We start from the raw sequence: 13,882 nt of genomic DNA on the forward strand, positions 1-13,882 counted from the left end.
CAAAACATCAGGGAACCTCCGCCATGTTTGACTGTAGGGACAGTGTTCTTTTCTTTGAAGGCTTTTTTTTTCCCCTGTAAACTCCATGTTGATGCCTTTTCCCAAAAAGCTCTACTTTTGTCTCATCTGACCAGAGAACATTCTTCCAAAATGTTTTTGGCTTTCTCAGGAAAGTTTTGGCAAACTCCAGCCTGGCTTTTTTATGCCTCTGGGTAAGAAGTGGGGTCTTCCTGGGTATCCTACCATACAGACCCTTTTCATTCAGACGCCGACGGATAGTACGGGTTGACACTGTTGTACCCTAGGACTGCAGGACAGCTTGAACTTGTTTGGATGTTAGTTGAGGTTCTTTATCCACCATGCGCACAATCTTGCGTTGAAATCTTTTGTCAATTTTTCTTTTCCGTCCATATCTAGGGAGGTTAGCCACAGTGCCATGGGCTTTAAACTTCTTGATGACAATGCACCGGTAGACACAGGAACACTCACGTCTTTGGAGATGGACTTGTAGCCTTGAGATTGCTCATGCTTCCTCACAATTTTCCTTCTCAAGTCCTCAGACAGTTCTTTGGTCTTCTTTCTTTTCTCCATGCTCAATGTGGTACACACAAGGACACAGGACAGAGGTTGAGTCAACTTTAATCAATTTCAACTGGCTGCAAGTGAGATTTAGTTATTGCCACCACCTGTTAGGTGCCTCAGGTAAGTAACAGGTGCTGTTAATTACACAAATTAGAGAAGCATCACATGATTTTTCAAACAGTGCCAATACTTTTGTCCACCTCCTTTTTATGTTTGGTGTGGAATGATATCCAATTTGGCTTTTTGACAATTCTTTTTGAGGTTTTCCATTGAAGACAAATTAAATGAAGATAATACCAAAGAATTTGTGATTGCAATAATTTTCTGGAAGAAAATGAGTATTATCTGACAGAATTGCAGGGGTGCCAATACTTTTGGCCAACACTGTAACTTCAGCTGGGTTTCGCTTAGAGAGCCAGAGATTGGAAAGATAGGCTCTAGAGAGCCAGAGTGGATGTGCAGGGCAAGGAGGCTAAACACACTGTCAAGGAAAATGATCTGAGCAAGCATATCTTGTCTTATGTGTGTGAGACTTCTAAATTGCATTTTTTGGCAGGTGAAACAACACATGCTCAAGGCTGGGAAATTGGCACATAACTAGAAAATTTACAGTAAAAAAAAATAAAGAATTAAAATGGTAGTCTCTTTTAGGTACACTACTGACCACATACTAAACATTTTTAAGGTCAGGATCTAAGGTGGCATAAATGCTGCGGTTTGGCCATGGCAGAAACGCCATGGAAAAAATCCAGAGTTTTACAGACACTGTAAATCCCATCCACATATTGCAGAAATATACGCGCAGCGGACACGCTATGTTTTTCAAAACCATTATGTTCTTGGAATTCACAATATGTCAATTACCCCTATGGAAACACTAATGGTTTCTCTATGGGAATAATGGTAGAAAGGCACTGTAAAAAGCACTACAGGAAAAAAAAATGTGATGCATTTCCGATTCGTTTTTCCCCATAGGGATTTTTTTGCTGCGGGCTGCTACATGAGGCCTTAGCCTAAATGTGCTGGTGATCAATTATTACATATACAGAGTTTTTCTGCCAGGGAAGACTTGGCTAGGTTTTGGAGAGCCCAGATGTTACTAAATGCTGGCTTGGAAATCTTATGTATTACAAGATAACTTTTTTCCTTTTTAAGGCCAGGGCCCCACCTTGCAGAAATGCAGCTTTTGTGTTGCAGATTTTGTTGCGGTTTTTTGAGCCCAAACCAAGACTAGATTGAGCAGAAGTTATAAGTATAAAGACTTCCTGTATAATTCCAATTCCATTTGCAGCCATTCTTGGCTTTGGCTCAAAAAACCGCAACAAAAAAGCTGCGTTTCCGCAAGGTGGGGCCCTGGCCTTAATGACATTTATTTTTGTTGTAATTTTACAAATTATACAACTTTGTATGTATACTTTTTGGATTTATGCTCATCCATACACTGAATGCTTATTTATGCTATTCAGACTTTATGAATTAATATGTTAAGGGTTCCTCACATATATATGAATAATAAAACAAGGCTATTATCATTACATCGTAACTATTGAGAATGATACAGTTGACTGTTTTATGCTTTATTGTGTAACAAGATTGAAATTGACAGGCTTAATAAACACTGTGAACTATGCATTTTGCATAGATTTTAGATTCATTTCTACTAAGAACATTTATAGGGAAAATTTTATAGAAATTTCATGGATCATATTCTAGAAAATTGGGATGTCATTAAAATAGGAACACAATAAAAAGAAATAAAAAAAATATCAAATATTTCCAATTTGGTATTTGAACGTTATATCATATCTGTAGATCTTAACACGTAAATACTTAAAAGCATTTATATTTTCACATATGTTATAATACACAAAAATGGTTATAAAAGAAAGTCTTGTGCATTAATAGGCAATTACAGTAAGACTTAGAACCAATAAAACTAACATACTCGAATTGTTATTTTATGGTGCATCAAATAGAGGTAAAAGTTAATGGGCTACAACAATACATTGCATTTTCTGGGACTCAATACCAAATGTGAACGAAATAGCAGATTACAAATTATTTGACAATTTTTTCTACCACAGTAGATACTTAATGTAGAGACTGAAAAATGAATGGTTTCCACCATTTATTTCTTTTGTCTGGTTCTAAAATTGATTTGTGATTGTACCATTGTTGCTGTACATTTAGCATACTACTGTATATACTCGAGTATAAACCGACCCGAATATAAGCCGAGGCCCCTAATTTTACCGCAAAAAAACTGGGAAAACTTATTGACTCGAGTATAAGCCAAGGGGGGAAATGCAGCAGCTACTGGAAAATTTCAAAAATTAAAATGGTCGGAGTTTTTGGTTGCAGTAGTTGCTGGGTGCTGGGGAAGGGGAGGGGGTGTTTTGGTTGTCTGTCTGCCCCTTCTCTGTGCTTGAGGACTGAGTGTTTTTTTTCCTCCATTTGGAATTCAGCCTGGCTGAATATAGGGTATCTGCAATGCTCCTAACCAGTTCCCGATGGCTCCTCGCTTCAGCCGCATATGTGTCAGCGAGACCAGCGGCAGCGGCGAAGCGAGAAGCTGACACAGGTCAGCTCCTCGCTTCAGCCGAATATGTGTCAGGGAGAGAGGCGCGCAGAGAGCGGCGAGGGAGCGGAGGAGAAGGTAAGTTTAATGTGGAGGTGGAACGTGAAACTGGGGGCAGATGAAGGAGAGGACGGCATGACACTGGGGACAGAGATGTGGGGACATGAATCTGGGGGCAGAGATGGAGGGGACATGAATCTGGGGGCAGAGATGGAGGGGACATGAAACTGGGGGCAGAGATGGAGGGGACATGAAACTGGGGGCAGAGATGAAGGGGACATGAATCTGGGGACAGAGATGGAGGGGACATGAAACTGGGGGCAGAGATGGAGGGGACATGAAACTGGGGGCAGAGATGGAGGGGACATGAATCTGGGGGCAGAGATGGAAGGGGGACATGAAACTGGGGGCAGAGATGGAGAGGACAGCATGACACTGAGGGCAGATGAAGGAGGGGACGGCATGACACTGGGGGCAAAGATGGAGAGGACGGCATGACACTGGGGGCAGAGATGGAGAGGACAGCATGACACTGGGGGCAGAGATGTTGGGGACATGAATCTGGGGGCAGAGATGGAAGGGGGACATGAAACTGGGGGCAGAGATGGAGAGGACGGCATGACACTGAGGGCAGATGAAGGAGGGGATGGCATGACACTGGGGACAGAGATGGAGAGGATGGCATGACACTGGGGGCAGAGATGGAGAAGACGGCATGACACTGGGGGCAGAGATGGAGAGGACGGCATGACACTGGGGGCAGAGATGGAGAGGACAGCATGACACTGGGGGCAGAGATGGAGAGGACGACATGACATGGGGCAGAGATGTTGAGGACATGAATCTGGGGGCAGAGATGGAGGGGACATGAATCTGGGGGCAGAGATGGAAGGGGGACATGAAACTGGGGGCAGAGATGGAGAGGACGGCATGACACTGAGGGCAGATGAAGGCGGGGATGGCATGACACTGGGGACAGAGATTGAGAGGACGGCATGACACTGGCGGCAGAGATGGAGAGGACGGCATGACACTGGGGGCAGAGATGGAGAGGACGGCATGACACTGGGGGCAGAGATGTGGGGACATGAATCTGGGGGCAGAGATGGAAGGGGGACATGAAACTGGGGGCAGATGAAGGGTGTATATGAAACTGGGGGAGAAATAGAGGGGGGACATATAATTTACGGGTGACTGTAGGAGGACTATACTGTGTGCGGGCACATGAAAAATTAACGAGTGGGCGGAGTCAACACAAAAATGGGTGGGGCTAAATTATCCGCGGCGCGCTATGCGCGCCGCACATTTTGTCCCTCTTTCAGTTCTTCAAAAGTTGGGAGGTATGCTATTGACCTTCTGGCAAAACATCTCCTGTCGCCACCTAACTTCTTGCCTGCTCTCCCTGCTGTTTGCACTTGGTGTGTGAAAGTCAGAAACGTAGCCTTTCCACCATGAGCCTCCAACAGAAAGGATTGACTTCAGAAAGTCTCTGGGGCTTTGCCAGAGAGCAGACATAATGGAGCCTGTCAGCTCCCGTACCACCGTACCTTCCAACTGAAGACCCAGAGCCAATGCTAAGGCAGTTTACTGAAAAATTGCTGTAGGCTATACAAGCTAGTACTTTGTCCCTTACAGGTAAGATTGAAGAAGTCAAAATTGATGTTGTCCTATTGTGCCAGGACCATCAGAATCTGAATGGATAAGTGAGGCAATAAAGCGCCGTTGCCAGAAGAAATGGCTGAACTTGAAAAGGCAGTAGATTTATGTACACAGCAGGTGGATGACTTGGAGAACTCCAGTATAATAAATTACTTATCCTAAATCTGCCAAAGAGAGCAGAGGGATCCAATCCCTGTGAGATTATGGAATGGTGTCTGAAAGATATCCTGCTTAATGCCCAGTTCTCGTCTGTATTTGCTGTGGAAAGAGCTCACCGAGTCCCTGCCAGACCACCTCCTCAGGGTGCTCCTCTGTGACTAGTGTTGGCTTGGTCCTAGATGTGGCTGTGCAGGCAGCAGGACGACTTTGAGAGATCAAGTTCAATAATGAATGTTTATGGGGAACAGAGTCAGCTCTGTAACTCTATTAACCACTTAGAGGCTGTGGTCACTATTGCTAGGATCAGAGCTAGAATTAGAACTAGCTTTAAATTACAGCTGACACCCCCTGCAGATTCCATAGACTCATCTGATGAGCCTTCTGTAGCACTCAGGGTCGGACTGGCCCGCCGGAGCACCGGGGGATCCCCCGGTGGGCCCCCGGGCCCGGACTATACTACTAATCATTTTAGCATAGGCAGGGGCCCGATCGGGCCCCTGCCTATGCTAAAATGATTTCAATCGGGCCCCTGCCCATGTCAGAGGAGGATTAGGGGAGGCGCTTAGGGCGCCTCCCCTAATCCTAAGAACCAGCGCAAGGAGAGCTACTGATCTCCTTGCGCTTGTTCAGCCATCTACGTATCAGCGTAGGCGGCGTCATCACGCCGCCTACGCTGATACAGAGACGTCTGACAGAAGAGGATGCGGCAGCAGCAGGAGCAGCAGCGCGCGGTCGGACGGTAAGTATAATAACTTTTTTTTTTGTTTTATAATAGGCCGCTGCCTGCTGGAGTATCTACCAGCAGGCAGCGGCCTATTTACCAACCCGGACCTGCTCACTGCCGCCCCCGCTTCCCCTTGTACTTTAGGCCGCGGCGGGCGGTAGTGAATAGGCCCGGGCCAGGCCGCGATCCCACTGCCGCTAATATTATACTCAGGGGTCTTTTCAGACCCCCGAGTATAATAATCGGAGCCCCAGGGGAGGTGAGGGAACATAATAAACAGTGTTACTCACCTCTCCGGGATCCAGTGTTACTCCTAGCTGGCTTCGGGGCTATATGTTAATGCCCAGACGTCACGTGGTCTGGAATATTACCATATAGGCCCGAAGCCTGTTCTAGCAGTAACATATAGGCCCGAAGCTTGTTCTAGCAGTAACATATAGGCCCGAAGCCTGTGGTAGTAGTAATAACCTGTTACTGCTACCACAGGCTTTGGGCCTATATGTTACTGCTAGCTCAGGCTTTGGGCCTATATGGTAATATCCCAGACCACGTGACGGCTGACACATTACCATATAGGCCCGAAGCCTGCTAGGCGTAACATCAGATCCCGGAGAGGTGAGTAACAGTGTTTATTATGTTCTCTCACCTCTTCTGGGGCTCCGATTATTATACTCAGAGTCTGAAAAGACCCCCGAGTATAATAATAGTTCATGGGTGTGCAACTGTGGGGCATAATAGAGCTTGAAAGGTCCACTGTGGCCCCTGTAACCTCTATTATGCCCTACAGTCTATTGTGCCACCGTGGGGCATAATATAGGCTGCAGGGGCTGCTGTGATATATATATATATATATATATATATATATATATATAGATATATATATATAGATATATATATATATATATATATATATATATATATATATATATATATTACTGTGTATATATATATATATATATATATATATATATATATATATATATATATGGTGTGGATGTGTGGAGAGGTGAGGAGTCAAAGATGTCTGTGTTTCAAACTTTACAGAGTCAAGTCACAGCTGGAAGAAGTGGTCATGGCGGTCCAAAGGGAAGAGACGGGAAATGTGGGAAGACGTCTCCTGTGAGTATTACTGCACAAAATATTACTGCATTGTATTTATTGTAATGTTGTAATTTATTGTAATGGTACTGCTAGCACCCCCAATCCCCCCGCTGTCTGAGGTGGACAATCGAAAGATGCCCCCAAATCTTTCAATTACTACAACTCCCAGCAGCTCCAGATGCCCTGGAACTGTTGAGAGTTGTAGTCCACCCACCCCATAGATAATGTCCCACTCTATTGTTATGCTGGTGCCCTTTTCTAGAGCTCCAGCATAACAATATCCAAGTTTCAGAAACGCTGAGGACTTAGGGTATGTTCACACATCAGTATGCCATCCGTCCGTTTGAATTCAGTTTGACACTTCAAAACGGACTGATACACATACGTTTTGAAGTGTCAAACTGAATTCAAACGGACGGATACTGATGTGTGAACATACCCTTATCTGCCTGAAAATGGCTGACACCTGGCGGACCTCATTATGTTAATGAGGTCTGCCACTGTCTGTGTGTAACCGCCATTTTAATAGTCCACCTCTCCGTCATTCTGGTCCCATTGTGGACCTGTATGACGGAGAGCTTGCCGCTGTTGTGAACCTAGCATAAGGCTATCTCTACACTATAACTTCTGTCATACAACCAAAGATGTCGCCCTGTGATTCTTTCACTCATGTTAGTGAATGGAGTCACATTGCAACCTGAGGGACCCAATGCGACTCCATTCACTAATGTGAAAGAGTCCCAAAGGGACACTGCGATCTTTGGTTGCATGAAGGAAGTAGTAGTGTAGCCATAGCTGTTTTGCACACTGTATTGTGCGTGAAAATGCACTTTAAACGTGTATAATGGCAAAAACTGGACGGGCGATATTACATATGGCAGTAGGGTGGGCCCCTGGAAATAATCCCACTGGTGGGCCCTAGGCACCCCAGTCCGACCCTGGTAGCACTATGTAGTAAATGTACACCCACTGTTTGAGGGGTTTCCTCTAGGTACTCTAGTTTTCTCCCACACTCCAAATACATGGTGTTAGGGTAATTTGCCATTTAGCATGTAATCTCCAATGGGGACATGGACTAATATGATGACAATCTGACAATCTCTATAGAGAGAGATGTCATTTTCATATATGTTGTATATGTCATATGTATATGTCGAGCTGTTGTGTGTGTATATATATATATATATATATATATATATATATATATATATATATATATATATATACTGTATGCCATGAATTATATCTGTACATCACCAATCTTTTCATATAAATGTTAAAACTCTTGTTTATTTCAAGTAGAATTCATTTTATGTGTGTAAAAAGAATATATACTGTACATTTAATTAATAAAATAACAAGATATCTACCAGATGGCACAGGGTAGCAAAAAAAAAAATCTTTTAATCTCTTCACTTACAAAGATGTCTCATCTTCAGTTTTCTGCTATGTTGTTGGATGAGTTGCAATAGAACAAGGACTATGAATGATCACCTGCAAATACTGCCAAATTCACACGTATTTGAGTTTTACAATCTGTCAATCTGCCTGCCATCTGAATAAACATTTATTCAGATTAAACATGTTTCTATTAATTTATACTGCCTTAAATGGGATTTGTTATAACTACATCCATTGCAAAAACTGAGCAGCATATGTGAGGATATCAAGATATGAATAATTCTAAACTATTATATTTTATAACTCTCATACATTTTTAAAGTCACAATAACTATGCAAGATTGTTCCTTACACAGGTTGCCAGTTGCCGTTTCATTTTACAAGTCTTATGTTGCCAGGCCACGACTGACGTTGGCATGTAAAATTCTCATAATTTTTTTCAAAATATATAATGTACAACAGAAATGATAAAAAATGCAGTAGAAAAAAAGGAAGAGAACAAAAAGAAACATAATGGAAGAATGACACTGTGTATTCACTTGTTTGCTACATGCATCAGTAAGCAGTGTTGTCTTTTCAGATCACAGAAACATGTCTAGACTGGGTATAATTGTATCCACTTACATGCTATCCAGTTAGCTTTAGACCTTACATTAGTCTCTATATGTATCTTCTTATAAGTCTCCTGATGATCCCTAAGTATCTAATAGGGAAACACGTAGAGACATTTGATAACCCATTTTAGGGTGTCACTGAGCTACTTGATACAATTGTTGTTGTTAATTGCATAAGATAACATATCCTTGGTCGGCTATTTATTGTTATATTAATGCCTGCCAAGGGAAGGAATGTCCCACTAAGTATTTGGGGAGTATTTGGGGAGTAACTTTTCACAGTGGTTAACAAGATAACAAGCTTCAATGAGGGAATTTATCTGAGACTAGGTTCACATTTGCTTTGGAGTCTCCATAGGAGACCCTACTGTAGATTCCGCCTAAAATTCGCGGAGATAATAGTCCTGCAAGGACACCCAGCAGACCCAGCGTTATAGTTTATAATGGAGTCCTCGGGTAGCCATTTTTTTTCGCAGATGAGCTCTACGTTGTTCGGTTTCCCACCACTAGTGTGAACTTAGAGTTGCATGGCATTTTTGTATATAATAATAATAGACAAATATATATATATATATATCTTTAATTCTGATGGTAATAAGTGAAATGTATTATTATTATTAGATGTTTGTGTTACAAACTTTACAGAGACAAGTCACAATTGGAAGAAGCATGTGCATCAACAGACTAAAAGTTTCCAGTACTTATGTAAAATAATCTGCGCTTTTCAAAGGTACTCTTTAAGACAATCCTTTAATAAGTCATTTGGAGCGCAGTGTGTTACAATTTTTCAAATACTCAGAATTAAGTAAAATATTTTTCAGATTAATTCATGAGATCCAACTAAAATGGTGCCCTCAATGTGTAAAACATGAAAAAAAGATCAGAGACCAGGTGAGCTCACCCATAGTAATTATGCAAGCAGCCCCCAGGGAACAGTCAATCATGAAGTATTATAGGTTAGAAGTCACTGATAACTCAAAGACCCAGATTGATAGAGAAGCTGTACATCTTTTGGGGAGAGATTAGACAGATAGAGTGTCAGACTGTCAGAATGCAATAGATAAGAAATAATACACAGATAATACAGGATAGGGGTTCTGGGGATTAGCGTACATAAGGCTAGAGAAACAGAATTAGGTTTGATTAATTAATTGATAGAGGAAAGATAGTAAGAGATGTTTTAATGTCTTATAACAATACAGTTAGAACAGGCAGCAGTCAGTAGTAATGTGTGCAGCAGCGGCTGCATTATTTACAAATTATTAGCATCCAATTCAAATGAGTCAGATAAACTCAATTTGTACTGTGTACCGAATATAATAATAGTGTTTGTGGGGCCCACGGACTCACTTACTGATCCTCCCTGCCAGGAATATTAACTAAATACGGCCCAATACCTGCTGGAGTTACTCCAGCAGATAACGGACTATAAAAAAACCCTGCAGTTGTAGTGGTTGCCACCGGGCCTCCTAATGTCCCGGGCCCTGTGGCAGCCGCTACCACTGCTACCTCGGTAGTTATGTACCTGGACACAGTTGTTATTAATTAGCAGTTCTCTCTGCAATTAAACTGATGGACGAGCTGGAGACGTCAAAAATAGTACTGACTTTTCCTAATTAAAAGAATCCTATTTATTGCAATTAGTGGGGGAAAGGAGTTAAGCCACCATATCCTTATAAGGAGTTGTGCACTAGCAAATTTAGCACGTGCTATTCAGACACAAAGTCTTTTTTAGCATATCGACAGTTCAGCCACAATATTTAAGACATTGTCACTAGCAACACTCCCCAGCTGTAGTTGGCAGGCAGACATTTAGTGGAATATTTGCTGCTGAAGACAGCAGAGCATTTCCTCCTGTGTGGCTCTTTAGCCAGGTAATTGCTTCTAAAACTTAATTGGACTGCTTGGCATCTTATACCCTTAATATAAGTGAGAGAAAGTGGAAACAATGGCTTGAACTAGTGAAGCAAGGGGTTGAAAATGGTCTGGTGAGGAAGAAATAGAGTTGGAGCTGGGCCTGCACGAAGGGGGAACTGTCAATTCTAGCACTTGGCCTGTGTTGCATTTGTAGACTGTCACTTCTGTAGTTTAAAACATTAACCCAGTGGTCCGTGCAAAGCATGTATTATCTCTGACTATAATTGCTGCACATTTCTCCACAGTGACATATCCAAGGAGTGGGACACATCCTTATAATGCAGGGACAGCTTTCCTAGAAAAATATTGTGGCTAGGTAATCTCCAATGATGCTAGGTGCACATCACCAGTTGGTGAAATGTAGTGGAGACCACTAAGTGTAGTAATGCACCAAAACCAACTTGAACAGGTTCATGTTAGGTTGATGAACATCCAGATGACTGAGTAAATAATGCTGTTTCCAGGACCCACATTTCCTTATGCGATCCTGATGTTGAAATGGAGAAAGAAGAGGAGTAAGGGAAGTATACAGTGATGAAGAAGTAATGGGTAATGTCATTGTTTTCCCTGCCTCTTTTTGAAGCTCTGTGATGAACAGGCCTTCAGTTATGTATCTTTCTTTGGAAGGTATTTTTATTTGATCATATCAATCCTACCTTTGTTGTGTTTAAGCTATGTTTACAGTGATGGTCAATCCGCTTCAGTGGTTTTATGTATATACCATGTGAGTCTGGCCAGCCAGTTTTTTTACTCTAAATGATGATAAAACTTCCAGCATCCATAAAAAATAACTTTTAATCTTCTTGGTTAAAACATGAAAAAAAAATACCTTGACAACAGAAAGTATGAAAGTTGGCTGACATGTTTCAAAGCAGTAACATAAGCTTCTAATGCCCTGTTCACATCTCCTTTTGTATTCCGTCTTGGGAGAGTCTGCAAGGAGACCCCCCAAACGGAATACAAATGCAATTGCAAGGACTGTGCTATAAAAGCACTTGGACCCCATAGACTGTAATGGGGTCCGTGTGCATGCTGCGCACTACCCGCATGAATCATGCGGACATAATTCATGCAGGCATTGCGCAGCAAGCACACATATGCCATTATAGTCTATGGGGTCCATGTGCTTTTACAGCACAGCACTTGCAATTGCGTTTGTATTTCATTCGGGGGGTCTCCATGCGGACTCTCCTCAGATGGAATATAAAAGCAGATGTGAACGAACCATTACTCCTAGCATGACTGAATGAAGGAATATCAAACATTTAAATAGATCCACATATTCACACCCAAAGATATGTAGCACAGATTAATCCTTCATATAGGAGAACAAAATATAGAGCATATTGATGCAAAAATAGAACACCATTGCATAATCCCCCATAATAAGCATATTACTAGATCAATTAGTTACAGTTAAACCTGCAGAGCTTGTTGTAATGCAGCGTATAATATATAAAATACACAACTTACTCTGATCCCGATATGATCACCCTATCTCATAGAACTGCTTGTAGTAACTGCAAAAGGTAATCATGTGAGCAAAAAGTCACATGTTACCTCATGACTGATGCATGTTATAAGAAGTTATTTACAATGTATATCCTGCACAAAATGCTAGAATAACATAAAGGAATTAAATATATATGTAGAAAAAAAAGAGGCAGTAAGGAGAGATCTGACCCTGGAAAGATGTAAGGCATGTTGTGCTGTGGTCTTAAACCAGTGTCCTGAGGCCTAGCAGTGAGGCCTACGAGTTTTTTGTTCCTGGACAGCATGTAGTGGACACATGCTCTAACTTAAACATGTGCCCTGAGGCCCAGGAGTCAGGCCTCAGTAAACCGGATTACATATTTGTTCTGGTATTCATTTTTCTATTTTTTTTGTTCCCCTTTTTAATTTTCTGTATTGTACTGTGCTTTTACCTGTATTCATTTGATATTCACTGATATGTAATTCTGTATATGTTAGTGGCTAGTACCGACCCATTGGGTTAATAAATATATAAAATTTATAAATCCCATTTCATATTATCCTATGAACTCAAACACTCACGGGGCATGAGCAGAAGGTAAGAAAGGTTATTGAAGGTGTGCTAAGCCGCTTGGTAAGGCGAGATCCTTCACAGGCTCAGAATGGCCATCTTGTTCCTTCTCATAAGTCTAACCCCTATAGTTCCTCAAAATGCTTCTACCTGTAAGATTACCAGTATATTGCTACCGCTATCATCACCATTATCCTACTTCTGCTTCCTCAATGTCAAAATGCTGACTTATCAAATTAATCAAGAACAGGGAAACTACAACTAGGAGGAATAACTTTCTCAGAAGCCCAAGGGTTGTTTCTTTCAGTTAAGAAAGAAGTATCATATTTTCAAGGTATTGGTGTCAGTGAAGTTGACGATACGGACAACGCAGCAGAATTTCCACATAGTAAATGAACTGTTACAGAAGCAGAGAAGGAGAGGAACAGATTGAATTAAGATTCTAAGTCACTGCATCACTGTTAGATGTAAAATCCTCCTCAGGAATGAATACAATTCTTCTGTAGGTGCTACCAAGAAGCAGTGTTGCATCAACATTCTTATTGTTACATGCAGTGGCCAATGTTATGATGGTAGCATTGATGTTTCCTCCTTCTCCTTTTACTCTGTCTACTGCTCTGTCTTTTTCCAGATATTATTCTGCTTATATTTTAGTATGAATAAATTATGCTAAAAATCTTCTTAATGTCTAGAATATAAATTGGATATTTATGTCTCAAAAAACTAAACAAAAACCTTAGTTTTGCTCATTTTTTTTGAGTAATAGGGTAGGAACAGTTTTGTTGAGGGCCTAGCTGTCTTGACTAGGCAGTCACCTAACATGCTCTGCTTTGTAGATGTTGGTCCCAACATACCCCCTGTCTGTAGTATTGTTATATTTATTGCTTTACTGAAGCGTGATTGTCTATGAGACACAAGTATTGATCCTTACTTACTATAGATGGTAAGCACCAAAAAACTGTAATTTATGAATAGTCAGTGTTTAACTGTATTATCTAATTAAATAAATGATGATTTTCCTGCTACTTTAATAAGCTGTCGAATTACAAGCAGAATAGTTTAGCTGTATATTATGGCTGCTCACCTATAACATTACCTTCCAA

The sequence above is a fragment of the Leptodactylus fuscus genome, chromosome 4 (genome assembly GCF_031893055.1).
Source record: "Leptodactylus fuscus isolate aLepFus1 chromosome 4, aLepFus1.hap2, whole genome shotgun sequence".
Classification (NCBI taxonomy): Eukaryota; Metazoa; Chordata; class Amphibia; order Anura; family Leptodactylidae; genus Leptodactylus; species Leptodactylus fuscus.